Raw genomic sequence first — 17725 nt, 5'->3', positions numbered from 1 at the left:
GGGCTCATTTTGATGTAAGTGAGCGTTTGGTGTTTATATTTAGACCAAGCAAGCTGGAGTCTTGGTCGCCGACACCCCCTCTCGGTCTGGAGTGACACAGCAAACCAGCAACTTTTTGGATTCGTACTTGGAAGGTACTAGCGTGTCACCCCCCCAAGCGGAAACAAAGCCACTGTGCATCGTTGTCTACACGGGGAGAGAGTGATGTAGATTTGCTACTGGGGAAAATAAACTGGTTTCAAGCAATAACTGTTCTCCTGGTATCCGAAGCCAAAGGTGAAGGAAGCTGTGATAAATGCCACTTGGTGTTTGGTAATACCCCTCACTGTATGGGTTACCACATTGCACTACGTTCACCAGAATGCAACGGGACCCAGGTCAGCGCGAGAACCCATGCAGCGCACCTGATAACGATCTCGCCGTGGGAGTGGCTAAGGAACTATTCTTAAAAGATGCAAGCCCTTGGTGTGAGAACTGCAATAGAAACGAGGCACTGAAGAAAGCCAATGCTGAAACGCGTCTGCCACAGCGTTTCTAAATACCAGCAACGCACTGCAAAGACTCTCTGAAATAAACCCAGTTTTTAATTTTCCTAGCGTGTCGGGCTCATTTTGATGTAAGTGAGCGTTTGGTGTTTATATTTAGACCAAGCAAGCTGGAGTCTTGGTCGCCGACACCCCCTCTCGGTCTGGAGTGACACAGCAAACCAGCAACTTTTTGGATTCGTACTTGGAAGGTACTAGCGTGTCACCCCCCCAAGCGGAAACAAAGCCACTGTGCATCGTTGTCTACACGGGGAGAGAGTGATGTAGATTTGCTACTGGGGAAAATAAACTGGTTTCAAGCAATAACTGTTCTCCTGGTATCCGAAGCCGAAGGTGAAGGAAGCTGTGATAAATGCCACTTGGTGTTTGGTAATACCCCTCACTGTATGGGTTACCACATTGCACTACGTTCACCAGAATGCAACGGGACCCAGGTCAGCGCGAGAACCCATGCAGCGCACCTGATAACGATCTCGCCGTGGGAGTGGCTAAGGAACTATTCTTAAAAGATGCAAGCCCTTGGTGTGAGAACTGCAATAGAAACGAGGCACTGAAGAAAGCCAATGCTGAAACGCGTCTGCCACAGCGTTTCTAAATACCAGCAACGCGCTGCAAAGACTCTCTGAAATAAACCCAGTTTTTAATTTTCCTGGCGTGTCGGGCTCATTTTGATGTAAGTGAGCATTTGGTGTTTATATTTAGACCAAGCAAGCTGGAGTCTTGGTCGCCGACACCCCCTCTCGGTCTGGAGTGACACAGCAAACCAGCAACTTTTTGGATTCGTACTTGGAAGGTACTAGCGTGTCACCCCCCCAAGCGGAAACAAAGCCACTGTGCATCGTTGTCTACACGGGGAGAGAGTGATGTAGATTTGCTACTGGGGAAAATAAACTGGTTTCAAGCAATAACTGTTCTCCTGGTATCCGAAGCCGAAGGTGAAGGAAGCTGTGATAAATGCCACTTGGTGTTTGGTAATACCCCTCACTGTATGGGTTACCACATTGCACTACGTTCACCAGAATGCAACGGGACCCAGGTCAGCGCGAGAACCCATGCAGCGCACCTGATAACGATCTCGCCGTGGGAGTGGCTAAGGAATTATTCTTAAAAGATGCAAGCCCTTGGTGTGAGAACTGCAATAGAAACGAGGCACTGAAGAAAGCCAATGCTGAAACGCGTCTGCCACAGCGTTTCTAAATACCAGCAACGCGCTGCAAAGACTCTCTGAAATAAACCCAGTTTTTAATTTTCCTGGCGTGTCGGGCTCATTTTGATGTAAGTGAGCGTTTGAGGTATATATATATATATATATATATATATATATATATATATATATATATATATATATATATATATATATATATATATATATATATATATATACACACATTCGCCGCCACTGGAAACCTGTGCATTAAACGAGGTGGTTGCCCTGAACTCCCTCTGGCCTCTGAGTCCTTCTTTTTGAGGTACTTCACCGTCATGTATCCTGCGCCTGCCAAACGACGTAGAACAGATGGCCCCGCCACACCAAAGTGTCCTGAAGCAAAGTTGGGCATCACGCTGCTTGCAGCACTTCACTGTATCGAGGGATCGATAGCTTCAGCGACAGCCAGAACACACGCGGCACCATTGGGGAGATATTGGTATTGTACCTACTTGGGAACACAGTCCGCATTGACTGCCCCTGCCCAGCGGATCAACTGTGTGCTGCCTCTGGCTGTAGCGGTACGAGGGACCAAGGACAAACAACCGTGGACATTCTCCGGAGCTATTTGCGGGAGGACATACCACAGTGAATGGGCGCTGAAGAAGGCTAAATGCCGAAATGCATTCGCCGCCACTGGAAACCTGTGCATTAAACGAGCTGGTTGCCCTGAACTCCCTCTGGCCTCCGAGTCCTTCTTTTTGAGGTACTTCACTGTTGGACCCGGCCTCGTGGCGCGGTCCGCTGCTGTCTCTCCACACCCTGCGAGCGCAGGCCTGCACCCTGAGTCCCCTGCGCAGCCTCCCCGTTAGCGTAACCTGCACCCCGAGCCTGGTCGTCCTACTCCCGATAAGTCCGACCCTCGTCACCAACGACGAGGCCTGACTATCCCGTCCCACTCCTGGCTCCGAGCGCCTAACCTTGCATGCCCCACAAGGCCCGGCAGCCATTTTCCCTTCCCGAGATTCCTGTCTCCCTGGGCCTAGCGTGACCCCGGCCCCAGCGAAACCCAGACTCCAAAGGCGCGCCAGTCCCGGCTGGGGGGTAATGGGCTCCCCGAGTGAGATAAGCCAGGGAGTTTCGATGGCCCCTCCGGCCTCCCCTGAGAGACCGGTATCTGTCACACCTCTGGCCTTCCCGTGTGGGCCAGTTTCGTTCACACCTCTGGCCCCCCCCAGTGCTGGCTCCAGACCCGCTGGCGTCTGGGACCCATCGTCAAAGGATCAAAGAACCAACCGCCGGACCTCGCCAACGACCAGCCCCCAGGGCAGGAGACCTCCGCCTGCGATGGTCCGGACATCAAAGGGCCAATGGACTGTATCTGGGCCCGCCCGACAACTAGCGGGCAGTTGTATCTTGGACCTGAAGCCCTGCTGATCTGATCGCGGCTGACCCTAAGACGAACTCAACCTCGCACCCTTGAGCCCTGCTGACGCTGTCGCGGCTCCCTCTTCGCAACACGGAACTGAACCACCTGAGCCCTGCTGACGCTGTGGCGGCTCGAGCTGAACTCGCAACCATCGGAGCCCTGCTGACGCTGTCGCGGCTCGTCCTCTCTAAGACCTCGGAGCCCTGCTGACGCTGTCGCGGCTCGAGCTGAACTCGCAACCATCGGAGCCCTGCTGACGCTGTCGCGGCTCGACCTTGCAAAGACCTCGGAGCCCTGCTGACGCTATCGCGGCTCAAGCTTGAACTAGTGACCACCTGAGCCCTGCTGACCTCGTCGCGGCTCGAGGAGTACTCTGGTCCGGCTGGACCATCGCGGCCACCATCACGACCCGAGCCGACTCGACGTGAGTGAAGCAGCCAGTACAACCATCATCCCGTATCCCCCAGCTCGAGGATTGAGAGCTGTGCGCAGGGTACGCACCGTACTGGCCCAAAGGCTAAAGACTGTCCTGCTTCCCTCTTCCCGAATCCTCAGAGACTCTGTGATCCCTCGATCATTCTATACATAAGAGTGCTTCCTTCTTTTTACTGCATATAAAGAACTTGTCATTGAAATTCAACGTAGTGGTGTCTGTTCGTAAGTGTGGTGTGAGCTCAGTGTGTACGATCCTAGACTCGAATTCCTCCCCGGTGAGGACCTCACGATAAGACTCGGCAAGATCTGTGGGAGAGGTGGGTCCCGGGGTGGTTGGGTGAGTACAACCTGGCCCTCTGAGATCGCCCCTTCTAACATTGGTGGCAGCGTCGCGATAAGAACCTACGTCTAGGGATCGTACAGTACTGACACACTACCTGAACGAAGAACAACCATGAGCCTCACGAACGACAAAACCACCTTCCAGATGGAGCTTCTGGGAGACTATTCGCACCGAGAGCTCAAACAATTCTGCAAGGATCTCCATATCCCGACAACGGGATTGAACACTATAGAAGACCTTTAACAAGCCCTAACAGCCTGGGTGGAGAGCGGAGCAACACCTCCAGCACCGACAGAAGTCGATGGAGAGGGAGCACCCCTGACCGAAACCCACGCCCAAGAGCTTGAGAGAGCTGAATCCCCGACGCGGAATTCCAGCACGGAGAGAGGTCTGTCACGAGAAGAGATGACTGACCGAGAACGCAGCCGAAACCACGAGCTCGAACTAGCCCGTCTGAAAATAGAAGGAGAGCTCAAGCTGGCAGAGAAGAAGCTAGCCATCGAGCAGCTGCGGCTGCAAGGAGAACTGGAGGAGAAGAAACTCCAGAGAGAGCACGAAGGGAAAAGACTCCAGCTGGAGCACGAGCGTGGCCTGAAGGAGATCGAACTAAAGGCCCGAAATGAAGACAACCGAACATCGGCGACCCGAGAGGCCGCTCCCCCGGGAGAACCCAAGGTTCACATCCCCAAGGATGTGGTCAAGGAGTATTACAAGAATGATGACATCCGGCAATGGTTCAAGGCCTACGAGGTCGCCATGACCTCCCACCGAGTTCCGCAGAAGGATTGGGGGGCCGGGCTGTGGGGGCGATTCCTGAGTGAGGGGAGGGACACCCTGCTCGATCTACCCTCCGCCGAACAGACCTCTTACAACAACATGAAGGAGGCCCTTCTCACAAGGTACGGACTCACCCCTGAAATGTACCGCCAACGCTTTAGAGAATGCAAGAAAATCCCCGGCACCACCTGGGTGGAATATGTAAACTTCTACAGCAGGGCCCTGGAAGGGTGGATCAAGGGCAGCAAAGTGTCCACCTTCGAGGGGCTCATCGACCTCATCGCCTATGAACATTTGTCCCTGAACTGCTTTGTGGAACTCCAACAGCACCTTCTGGACAGCAAGTTGGCTGACCCCCGGAAGCTGGCCGTCGAGGCCGATCGATGGGTTAGCACCAGAGTCCCCCGGGGGCCCGGAGGAGACTCTGGCCAAAACGAACAAGGATCTTCCCGCCAGAGGGGAGGGGGGAATCAGAATAGACAGAGGGGATCCCAGGTAGGGTCCCCGCGCAGTCCCCCCAGAAACCAGCCCGGCACCTCGCCTCCCACAACGCGCGCAGGGTTTCCCCCAGCCAAACCAGGGCCCCGAGTCAGCCAAGCCTGCTACCATTGCCAGCAACCAGGGCACTATGCCAACGACCCCCGATGCCCGTTGTTCAAGAAGCCCGCCGCGGCGGGGCCCCCAGCGCGCCACATCACCTCAGTAGCCCTAGAAGAGGAGGGGGAAGAGGAGTTCGAGGGAGCTGACCCAGCCGCCATGATGTTAGTCTCTCTGGGAGATAGGGAGATGGTCCCAGGAGCCCCCCTGCCCGACAACACGGAAAAGTACCGACAGCAGGTGACTGTCAATGGCCACCACATAGGGGCACTCCGAGACACCGGGGCCAGTATCACCGCAGTCAAACGACACCTAGTCACCGAAGCCCAAATTGTTCCCCACATCTCCTGCAGGGTGATCGCAGCTGACAACTCCGTCCGCACCTGCCGGATTGCTCAAGTCCCTTTCGAATGGGGGGACGTCTCAGGAGAGTTACGAGTGGCAGTCCGTTCAGACATGCCCGTGGACTGCCTGCTCGGCAACGATCTAGAGAGCTCCCCATGGAAGCGGGTTGAGAAACGGACCCACCTGGAGATGGTGGGCCTGCCTGAATGGGCCTGTGTGAGCACCCGGTCGATGACCGCCCGGGCAGCTCACCCCGAGGGAGTGAACCTTGAGACCACACCGCCAACCCCTGAGGACCCCGAGGTCCCTGAGTCCTTTGAAACCACCGAGCTGTCCCCCGGAGAGAGCTCCCCCCCCTGACGCAGGCCCCCTTGGCCCTGACGTCGAACAGACCACGAGCCTGGACGACCTTCCTGAGCTGGCCCAGTGGCGCCAGGAAGGAGGACCGTCCCGAGAAGAATTCTGCCTGGAACAGACCTCCTGTCCGTCCTTGGTTGGGCCGCGGCAGCAGGCCGCCGCCCAGGCCGCCGGTGACCAGTCCGGCTCCCGCTGTATCTATTGGGAAAACGGCCTCTTATATAGCGAACAAAAATCTGCCGAGCTAGGGTCAGCCCGAGTGCTGGTGGTACCCCTACGCTTCCGCGGCTTCCTCCTCAACCTGGCCCATGATGTGCCCCTGGCGGGACACCTGGGACAAGACAAGACGTATCATCGCCTGGTCACCCACTTCTACTGGCCACGCATGCGCTCCGATGTAGAGGCCCACTGTAAGTCCTGCACCACGTGTCAGTCCAGCGGGAAGAGCGGAGGGAAGCGCAAAGCCCCCCTCCAACCCTTCCCCGTGGTCAGTACCCCCTTTGAAAGGGTGGGAATCGACATCGTGGGCCCTCTCGACCCCAGGACTTCCTTAGGTCACCGCTTTATCCTTGTCTTGGTGGACCATGCCACCCGCTACCCCGAAGCCATTCCCCTCCGAACGGTGACGGCCCCCGTAGTGGGGCGGGCCCTCATGGGGATCTTCTCTCGGGTGGGATTCCCCCGAGAAGTCGTAAGTGACCGAGGGACCAACTTCATCTCGAAATACATGAAGTCCCTCTGGCAACAATGTGGGGTGACCTACAAGTTCACCACCCCTTATCACCCCTAGGGTAACGGTCTGGTGGAGCGATTCAACCGGACCCTCAAGGGAATGATCATGGGTCTCGAAGAGCCCCTGAGGCGTAAGTGGGATGTCCTCCTCCCCTGTCTCCTCTTCGCGTACCGCGAAGTCCCCCAGAAGTCCCTGGGGTTCAGCCCCTTCGAGCTCCTCTACGGACACCCCGTCCGAGGACCCCTCAGCCTGGTCAAAGAAGGTTTGGAGACGGCGGCCCCAGAGCCCCCTCCGGATGTGTTTTGTTACATCCTGGCTCTCCGTAACCAGACCAGAAAGTTCCGAGAACTGGCCGAGGCCAACCTCGAGGCCAGTCAAGAAGAAATTAAACGGTGGTATGACCAGAATGCCACTCTGGTCGAGTTTCAACCCGGACAGCAGGTCTGGGTGATGGCTCCCGTAGAGCCCTGTGCCCTGCAAGACAAGTGGACAGGGGCCCTTCAAGGTGGTGGAGTGCAAGAGTCAGGTGACTTATCTAATCGATGTGCAGTCCCCCAGGAACCCCTTGAGGGTCCTCCACGTGAACCGCCTCAAGCCCCACTTCGCCCGGTTCGAGTTGAGTTTGCTCCTCGCCACGGATGACGGAGAGGAAGAGGAAACGGAGCCTCTCCCCGATCTCCTGTGCGCCAAGGAAAAAGATGGCTCCGTAGAGGGAGTGAGGCTCTCCTCTTCCCTCTCCCCCGAGCAGCGCGAGGACTGTCGCCAGTTACTGGGACAGTTCTCGGACCTCTTCTCCCTAACCCCCGGCGTCACCAGCTGGTGCGTCCACGACGTGGACACCGAAGATAGCCCACCGGTACGGCACAGAGCCTACCGCCTCCCTGACAGAGTCCGGGCCTGCATCAAGGCCGAAGTCTCGAAGATGCTAGCCCTAGGAGTGGTCGAAGCCTCCGACAGCCCATGGGCTAGTCCTGTGGTTCTGGTTCCGAAGGCAGCCGCCCCCAGCGATGTTCCCGAGCTGAGGTTCTGCGTTGACTACCGCGGGCTCAACGCAGTCACCAGAACCGATGCTCATCCCATCCCCCGAGCAGACGAGCTTATTGATCGCCTAGGGGCTGCTCGCTTCCTTAGCACATTCGACCTGACCAGCGGATACTGGCAAATCGCCCTCACAGAGGGGGCCAGGGAGCGATCCCCTTTTTCCACCCCGGATGGTCACTACCATTTCCGGGTGATGCCCTTCGGGATGAAAAACGCCCCCGCCACCTTCCAGAGGCTGGTGAACCAGGTACTGGCGGGGTTGGAAGAGTTCAGCGCTGCGTATCTGGACGATATCGCAGTCTACAGTTCTCACTGGTCCGAGCACCTCCAGCACCTCTGGGCGGTGCTGACAGCCCTGAGGAGGGCTGGCCTCACCATTAAGGCAAGCAAGTGCCAGATCGGACAAGGGTCTGTGGTCTACCTCGGGCACCAGGTCGGAAGCGGCCTCGTAGCCCCCCTCCAGCCCAAGATCGATGCAATCGTAGCCTGGGAGGCCCCCACGACCCGGACGGAAGTGCGGGCGTTCCTAGGGCTCACGGGGTACTATCGAAGGTTTATCAAAGGGTACGGCAGCATTGTAGCCCCTCTCACGGAGTTAACCTCCAAAAGCCAGCCGAAGAAAGTCAGCTGGACCCCCACCTGCCAAGAGGCGTTCGAAACCCTGAAAAACGCCATGTGTACTGCTCCAGTCCTACAGGCCCCCGACTACTCCCGAGAGTTTGTAGTTCAGACAGACGCGTCCGAGCATGGCATCGGAGCAGTCCTGTCCCAGATAAACGAGGACGGCCTGGATCAGCCAGTGGCATTCATTAGCCGGAGGCTACTCCCTCGAGAACAACGGTGGAGCACCATCGAGCGGGAGGCCTTCGCGTTGGTTTGGGCCCTGAAGAAGCTGAGGCCCTACCTGTTCGGTACTCACTTCCGGGTCCAGACCGACCACCGACCCCTCCGGTGGCTAATGCAGATGAGAGGGGAGAATCCCAAATTGCTGCGCTGGTCCATCTCCCTCCAGGGGATGGACTTCACTGTTGAGCACCGGCCTGGTGCTGACCACGCCAACGCAGATGGCCTGTCCCGATTCTTCTGCCACAGCGAAGAGAACCCCCAAGAGGATGGGTAGTTCTCCCCGCCTTCAGCTGAGGGGGACGCGTGTTGGACCCAGCCTCCTGGCGCGGTCCGCTGCTGTCTCTCCACACCCTGCGAGCGCAGGCCTGCACCCTGAGTCCCCTGCGCAGCCTCCCCGTTAGCGTAACCTGCACCCCGAGCCTGGTCGTCCTACTCCCGATAAGTCCGACCCTCGTCACCAACGACCAGGCCTGACTATCCCGTCCCACTCCTGGCTCCGAGCGCCTAACCTTGCATGCCCCACAAGGCCCGGCAGCCATTTTCCCTTCCCGAGATTCCTGTCTCCCTGGGCCTAGCGTGACCCCGGCCCCAGCGAAACCCAGACTCCAAAGGCGCGCCAGTCCCGGCTGGGGGGTAAAGGGCTCCCCGAGTGAGATAAGCCAGGGAGTTTCGATGGCCCCTCCGGCCTCCCCTGAGAGACCGGTATCTGTCACACCTCTGGCCTTCCCGTGTGGGCCAGTTTCGTTCACACCTCTGGCCCCCCCCCAGTGCTGGCTCCAGACCCGCTGGCGTCTGGGACCCATCGTCAAAGGATCAAAGAACCAACCGCCGGGCCTCGCCAACGACCAGCCCCCAGGGCAGGAGACCTCCGCTTGCGATGGTCCGGACATCAAAGGGCCAATGGACTATATCTGGGCCCGCCCGACAACTAGCGGGCAGTTGTATCTTGGACCTGAAGCCCTGCTGATCTGATCGCGGCTGACCCTAAGAAGAACTCAACCTCGCACCCTTGAGCCCTGCTGACGCTGTCGCGGCTCCCTCTTCGCAACACGGAACTGAACCACCTGAGCCCTGCTGACGCTGTCGCGGCTCGAGCTGAACTCGCAACCATCGGAGCCCTGCTGACGCTGTCGCGGCTCGTCCTCTCTAAGACCTCGGAGCCCTGCTGACGCTGTCGCGGCTCGAGCTGAACTCGCAACCATCGGAGCCCTGCTGACGCTGTCGCGGCTCGACCTTGCAAAGACCTCGGAGCCCTGCTGACGCTGTCGCGGCTCAAGCTTGAACTAGTGACCACCTGAGCCCTGCTGACGCTGTCGCGGCTCCCCAAGACTTTCTCCGGTCCAAGCCCTGCTGACCTCGTCGCGGCTCGAGGAGTACTCTGGTCCGGCTGGACCATCGCGGCCACCATCACGACCCGAGCCGACTCGACGTGAGTGAAGCAGCCAGTACAACCATCATCCCGTATCCCCCAGCTCGAGGATTGAGAGCTGTGCGCAGGGTACGCACCGTACTGGCCCAAAGGCTAAAGACTGTCCCGCTTCCCTCTTCCCGAATCCTCAGAGACTCTGTGATCCCTCGATCATTCTGTACATAAGAGTGCTTCCTTCTTTTTACTGCATATAAAGAACTTGTCATTGAAATTCAACGTAGTGGTGTCTGTTCGTAAGTGTGGTGTGAGCTCAGTGTGTACGATCCTAGACTCAAAGTCCTCCCCGGTGAGGACCTCACGATAAGACTCGGCAAGATCTGTGGGAGAGGTGGGTCCCGGGGTGGTTGGGTGAGTACAACCTGGCCCTCTGAGATCGCCCCTTCTAACATTGGTGGCAGCGTCGCGATAAGAACCTACGTCTAGGGATCGTACAGTACTGACACACTACCTGAACGAAGAACAACCATGAGCCTCACGAACGACAAAACCACCTTCCAGATGGAGCTTCTGGGAGACTATTCGCACCGAGAGCTCAAACAATTCTGCAAGGATCTCCATATCCCGACAACGGGATTGAACACTAAAGAAGACCTTTAACAAGCCCTAACAGCCTGGGTGGAGAGCGGAGCAACACCTCCAGCACCGACAGAAGTCGATGGAGAGGGAGCACCCCTGACCGAAACCCACGCCCAAGAGCTTGAGAGAGCTGAATCCCCGACGCGGAATTCCAGCACGGAGAGAGGTCTGTCACGAGAAGAGATGACTGACCGAGAACGCAGCCGAAACCACGAGCTCGAACTAGCCCGTCTGAAAATAGAAGGAGAGCTCAAGCTGGCAGAGAAGAAGCTAGCCATCGAGCAGCTGCGGCTGCAAGGAGAACTGGAGGAGAAGAAACTCCAGAGAGAGCACGAAGGGAAAAGACTCCAGCTGGAGCACGAGCGTGGCCTGAAGGAGATCGAACTAAAGGCCCGAAACGAAGACAACCGAACATCGGCGACCCGAGAGGCCGCTCCCCCGGGAGAACCCAAGGTCCACATCCCCAAGGATGTGGTCAAGGAGTATTACAAGAATGATGACATCCGGCAATGGTTCAAGGCCTACGAGGTCGCCATGACCTCCCACCGAGTTCCGCAGAAGGATTGGGGGGCCGGGCTGTGGGGGCGATTCCTGAGTGAGGGGAGGGACACCCTGCTCGATCTACCCTCCGCCGAACAGACCTCTTACAACCACAAGAAGGAGGCCCTTCTCACAAGGTACGGACTCACCCCTGAAATGTACCGCCAACGCTTTAGAGAATGCAAGAAAATCCCCGGCACCACCTGGGTGGAATATGTAAACTTCTACAGCAGGGCCCTGGAAGGGTGGATCAAGGGCAGCAAAGTGTCCACCTTCGAGGGGCTCATCGACCTCATCGCCTATGAACATTTGTCCCTGAACTGCTTTGTGGAACTCCAACAGCACCTTCTGGACAGCAAGTTGGCTGACCCCCGGAAGCTGGCCGTCGAGGCCGATCGATGGGTTAGCACCAGAGTCCCCCGGGGGCCCGGAGGAGACTCTGGCCAAAACGAACAAGGATCTTCCCGCCAGAGGGGAGGGGTGAATCAGAATAGACAGAGGGGATCCCAGGTAGGGTCCCCGCGCAGTCCCGCCGGAAACCAGCCCGGCACCTCGCCTCCCACAGCGCGCGCAGGGTTTCCCCCAGCCAAACCAGGGCCCCGAGTAAGCCAAGCCTGCTACCATTGCCAGCAACCAGGGCACTATGCCAACGACCCCCGATGCCCGTTGTTCAAGAAGCCTGCCGCGGCGGGGCCCCCAGCGCGCCACATCACCTCAGTAGCCCTAGAAGAGGAGGGGGAAGAGGAGTTCGAGGGAGCTGACCCAGCCGCCATGATGTTAGTCTCTCTGGGAGATAGGGAGATGGTCCCAGGAGCCCGACAACACGGAAAAGTACCGACAGCAGGTGACTGTATATGGCCACCACATTGGGGCACTCCGAGACACCGGGGCCAGTATCACCGCAGTCAAACGACACCTAGTCACCGAAGCCCAAATTGTTCCCCACATCTCCTGCAGGGTGATCGCAGCTGACAACTCCGTCCGCACCTGCCGGATTGCTCAAGTCCCTTTCGAATGGGGGGACGTCTCAGGAGAGTTACGAGTGGCGGTCCGTTCAGACATGCCCGTGGACTGCCTGCTCGGCAACGATCTAGAGAGCTCCCCATGGAAGCGGGTTGAGAAACGGACCCACCTGGAGATGGTGGGCCTGCCTGAATGGGCCTGTGTGAGCACCCGGTCGATGACTGCCCGGGCAGCTCACCCCGAGGGGGTGAACCTTGAGACCACACCGCCAACCCCTGAGGACCCCGAGGTCCCCGAGTCCTTTGAAACCACCGAGCTGTCCCCCGGAGAGAGCTCCCCCCCTGACGCAGGCCCCCTTGGCCCTGACGTCGAACAGACCACGAGCCTGGACGACCTTCCTGAGCTGGCCCAGTGGCGCCAGGAAGGAGGACCGTCCCGAGAAGAATTCTGCCTGGAACAGACCTCCTGTCCGTCCTTGGTTGGGCCGCGGCAGCAGGCCGCCGCCCAGGCCGCCGGTGACCAGTCCGGCTCCCACTGTATCTATTGGGAAAACGGCCTCTTATATAGCGAACAAAAATCTGCCGAGCTAGGGTCAGCCCGAGTGCTGGTGGTACCCCTACGCTTCCGCGGCTTCCTCCTCAACCTGGCCCATGATGTGCCCCTGGCGGGACACCTGGGACAAGACAAGACGTATCATCGCCTGGTCACCCACTTCTACTGGCCAGGCATGCGCTCCGATGTAGAGGCCCACTGTAAGTCCTGCACCACGTGTCAGTCCAGCGGGAAGAGCGGAGGGAAGCGCAAAGCCCCCCTCCAACCCTTCCCCGTGGTCAGTACCCCCTTTGAAAGGGTGGGAATCGACATCGTGGGCCCTCTCGACCCCAGGACCTCCTTAGGTCACCGCTTTATCCTTGTCTTGGTGGACCATGCCACCCGCTACCCCGAAGCCATTCCCCTCCGAACGGTGACGGCCCCCGTAGTGGGGCGGGCCCTCATGGGGATCTTCTCTCGGGTGGGATTCCCCCGAGAAGTCGTAAGCGACCGAGGGACCAACTTCATCTCGAAATACATGAAGTCCCTCTGGCAACAATGTGGGGTGACCTACAAGTTCACCACCCCTTATCACCCCCAGGGTAACGGTCTGGTGGAGCGATTCAACCGGACCCTCAAGGGAATGATCATGGGTCTCGAAGAGCCCCTGAGGCGTAAGTGGGATGTCCTCCTCCCCTGTCTCCTCTTCGCGTACCGCGAAGTCCCCCAGAAGTCCCTGGGGTTCAGCCCCTTCGAGCTCCTCTACGGACACCCCGTCCGAGGACCCCTCAGCCTGGTCAAGGAAGGTTGGGAGACGGTGGCCCCAGAGCCCCCTCCGGATGTGTTTCGTTACATCCTGGCTCTCCGTAACCAGACCAGAAAGTTCCGAGAACTGGCCGAGGCCAACCTCGAGGCCAGTCAAGAAGAAATTAAACGGTGGTATGACCAGAATGCCACTCTGGTCGAGTTTCAACCCGGACAGCAGGTCTGGGTGATGGCTCCCGTAGAGCCCTGTGCCCTGCAAGACAAGTGGACAGGGGCCCTTCAAGGTGGTGGAGCGCAAGAGTCAGGTGACTTATCTAATCGATGTGCAGTCCCCCAGGAACCCCTTGAGGGTCCTCCACGTGAACCGCCTCAAGCCCCACTTCGCCCGGTCCGAGTTGAGTTTGCTCCTCGCCACGGATGACGGAGAGGAAGAGGAAACGGAGCCTCTCCCCGATCTCCTGTGCGCCAAGGAAAAAGATGGCTCCGTAGAGGGAGTGAGGCTCTCCTCTTCCCTCTCCCCCGAGCAGCGCGAGGACTGTCGCCAGTTACTGGGACAGTTCTCGGACCTCTTCTCCCTAACCCCCGGCATCACCAGCTGGTGCGTCCACGACGTGGACACCGGAGATAGCCCACCGGTACGGCACAGAGCCTACCGCGTCCCTGACAGAGTCCGGGCCTGCATCAAGGCCGAAGTCTCGAAGATGCTAGCCCTAGGAGTGGTCGAAGCCTCCGACAGCCCATGGGCTAGTCCTGTGGTTCTGGTTCCGAAGGCAGCCGCCCCCGGCGCTGTTCCCGAGCTGAGGTTCTGCGTTGACTACCGCGGGCTCAACGCAGTCACCAGAACCGATGCTCATCCCATCCCCCGAGCAGACGAGCTTATTGATCGCCTAGGGGCTGCTCGCTTCCTCAGCACATTCGACCTGACCAGCGGATACTGGCAAATCGCCCTCACAGAGGGGGCCAGGGAGCGATCCACTTTTTCCACCCCGGATGGTCACTACCATTTCCGGGTGATGCCCTTCGGGATGAAAAACGCCCCCGCCACCTTCCAGAGGCTGGTGAACCAGGTACTGGCGGGGTTGGAAGAGTTCAGCGCTGCGTATCTGGACGATATCGCAGTCTACAGTTCTCACTGGTCCGAGCACCTCCAGCACCTCTGGGCGGTGCTGACAGCCCTGAGGAGGGCTGGCCTCACCATTAAGGCAAGCAAGTGCCAGATCGGACAAGGGTCTGTGGTCTACCTCGGGCACCAGGTCGGAAGCGGCCTCGTAGCCCCCCTCCAGCCCAAGATCGATGCAATCGTAGCCTGGGAGGCCCCCACGACCCGGACGGAAGTGCGGGCGTTCCTAGGGCTCACGGGGTACTATCGAAGGTTTATCAAAGGGTACGGCAGCATCGTAGCCCCTCTCACGGAGTTAACCTCCAAAAGCCAGCCGAAGAAAGTCAGCTGGACCCCCACCTGCCAAGAGGCGTTCGAAACCCTGAAAAACGCCATGTGTACTGCTCCAGTCCTACAGGCCCCCGACTACTCCCGAGAGTTTGTAGTTCAGACAGACGCGTCCGAGCATGGCATCGGAGCAGTCCTGTCCCAGATAAACGAGGACGGCCTGGACCAGCCAGTGGCATTCATTAGCCGGAGGCTACTCCCTCGAGAACAACGGTGGAGCACCATCGAGCGGGAGGCCTTCGCGTTGGTTTGGGCCCTGAAGAAGCTGAGGCCCTACCTGTTCGGTACTCACTTCCGGGTCCAGACCGACCACCGACCCCTCCGGTGGCTAATGCAGATGAGAGGGGAGAATCCCAAATTGCTGCGCTGGTCCATCTCCCTCCAGGGGATGGACTTCACTGTTGAGCACCGGCCTGGTGCTGACCACGCCAACGCAGACGGCCTGTCCCGATTCTTCTGCCACAGCGAAGAGAACCCCCAAGATGATGGGTAGTTCTCCCCGCCTTCAGCTGAGGGGGACGCGTGTTGGACCCAGCCTCGTGGCGCGGTCCGCTGCTGTCTCTCCCCACCCTGCGAGCGCAGGCCTGCACCCTGAGTCCCCTGCGCAGCCTCCCCGTTAGCGTAACCTGCACCCCGAGCCTGGTCGTCCTACTCCCGATAAGTCCGACCCTCGTCACCAACGACCAGGCCTGACTATCCCGTCCCACTCCTGGCTCCGAGCGCCTAACCTTGCATGCCCCACAAGGCCCGGCAGCCATTTTCCCTTCCCGAGATTCCTGTCTCCCTGGGCCTAGCGTGACCCCGGCCCCAGCGAAACCCAGACTCCAAAGGCGCGCCAGTCCCGGCTGGGGGGTAAAGGGCTCCCCGAGTGAGATAAGCCAGGGAGTTTCGATGGCCCCTCCGGCCTCCCCTGAGAGACCGGTATCTGTCACACCTCTGGCCTTCCCGTGTGGGCCAGTTTCGTTCTCACCTCTGGCCCCCCCCAGTGCTGGCTCCAGACCCGCTGGCGTCTGGGACCCATCGTCAAAGGATCAAAGAACCAACCGCCGGACCTCGCCAACGACCAGCCCCCAGGGCAGGAGACCTCCGCCTGCGATGGTCCGGACATCAAAGGGCCAATGGACTATATCTGGGCCCGCCCGACAACTAGCGGGCAGTTGTATCTTGGACCTGAAGCCCTGCTGATCTGATCGCGACTGACCCTAAGACGAACTCAACCTCGCACCCTTGAGCCCTGCTGACGCTGTCGCGGCTCCCTCTTCACAACACGGAACTGAACCACCTGAGCCCTGCTGACGCTGTCGCGGCTCGAGCTGAACTCGCAACCATCGGAGCCCTGCTGACGCTGTCGCGGCTCGAGCTGAACTCGCAACCATCGGAGCCCTGCTGACGCTGTCGCGGCTCGACCTTGCAAAGACCTCGGAGCCCTGCTGACGCTGTCGCGGCTCAAGCTTGAACTAGTGACCACCTGAGCCCTGCTGACGCTGTCGCGGCTCCCCAAGACTTTCTCCGGTCCGAGCCCTGCTGACCTCGTCGCGGCTCGAGGAGTACTCTGGTCCGGCTGGACCATCGCGGCCACCATCACGACCCGAGCCGACTCGACGTGAGTGAAGCAGCCAGTACAACCATCATCCCGTATCCCCCAGCTCGAGGATTGAGAGCTGTGCGCAGGGTACGCACCGTACTGGCCCAAAGGCTAAAGACTGTCCCGCTTCCCTCTTCCCGAATCCTCAGAGACTCTGTGATCCCTCGATCATTCTGTACATAAGAGTGCTTCCTTCTTTTTACTGCATATAAAGAACTTGTCATTGAAATTCAACGTAGTGGTGTCTGTTCGTAAGTGTGGTGTGAGCTCAGTGTGTACGATCCTAGACTCGAAGTCCTCCCCGGTGAGGACCTCACGATAAGACTCGGCAAGATCTGTGGGAGAGGTGGGTCCCGGGGTGGTTGGGTGAGTACAACCTGGCCCTCTGAGATCGCCCCTTCTAACATTCACCGTCATGTATCCTGCGCCTGCCAAACGACGTAGAACAGATGGCCCCGCCACACCAAAGTGTCCTGAAGCAAAGTTGGGCATCACGCTGCTTGCAGCACTTCACTGTATCGGGGGATCGATAGCTTCAGCGACCGCCAGAACACACACGGCACCATTGGGGAAATATTGGTATTGTACCTACTTGGGAACACAGTCCGCATTGACTGCCCCTGCCCAGCGGATCAACTGTGTGCTGCCTCTGGCTGTAGCGGTACGAGGGACCAAGGACAAACAACCGTGGACATTCTCCGGTTTCACGAATGCGAGCCTACCACTACCTTCCTGTTTCCAGCACAAACCTACCGTTTAACTTACTCCTCCACACCACCCTCCCGGACTGACCGCCACACTGCACTCTGGGATTTGTGGTTCCAGACTCCACACGGACTACAATGGGTGTGCCGACAGCTTTAGGGGGAGGAGACTCACGTGCTGGGTGGTATTTTACGCAGGAAGGAGCTATTTGCGGGAGGACATACCACAGTGAATGGGCGCTGAAGAAGGCTAAATGCCGAAATGCATTCGCCGCCACTGGAAACCTGTTCATTGAACGAGCTGGTTGCCCTGAACTCCCTCTGGCCTCTGAGTCCTTCTTTTTGAGGTACTTCACCGTCATGTATCCTGCGCCTGCCAAACGACGTAGAACAGATGGCCCCGCCACACCAAAGTGTCCTGAAGCAAAGTTGGGCATCACGCTGCTTGCAGCACTTCACTGTATCGAGGGATCGATAGCTTCAGCGACCGCCAGAACACACACGGCACCATTGGGGAGATATTGGTATTGTACCTACTTGGGAACACAGTCCGCATTGACTGCCCCTGCCCAGCGGATCAACTGTCTGCT

This window comes from Lissotriton helveticus, chromosome 11, assembly GCF_964261635.1.
Source record: "Lissotriton helveticus chromosome 11, aLisHel1.1, whole genome shotgun sequence".
NCBI classification, from domain to species: domain Eukaryota; kingdom Metazoa; phylum Chordata; class Amphibia; order Caudata; family Salamandridae; genus Lissotriton; species Lissotriton helveticus.
This window is presented reverse-complemented; position numbering follows the sequence as displayed.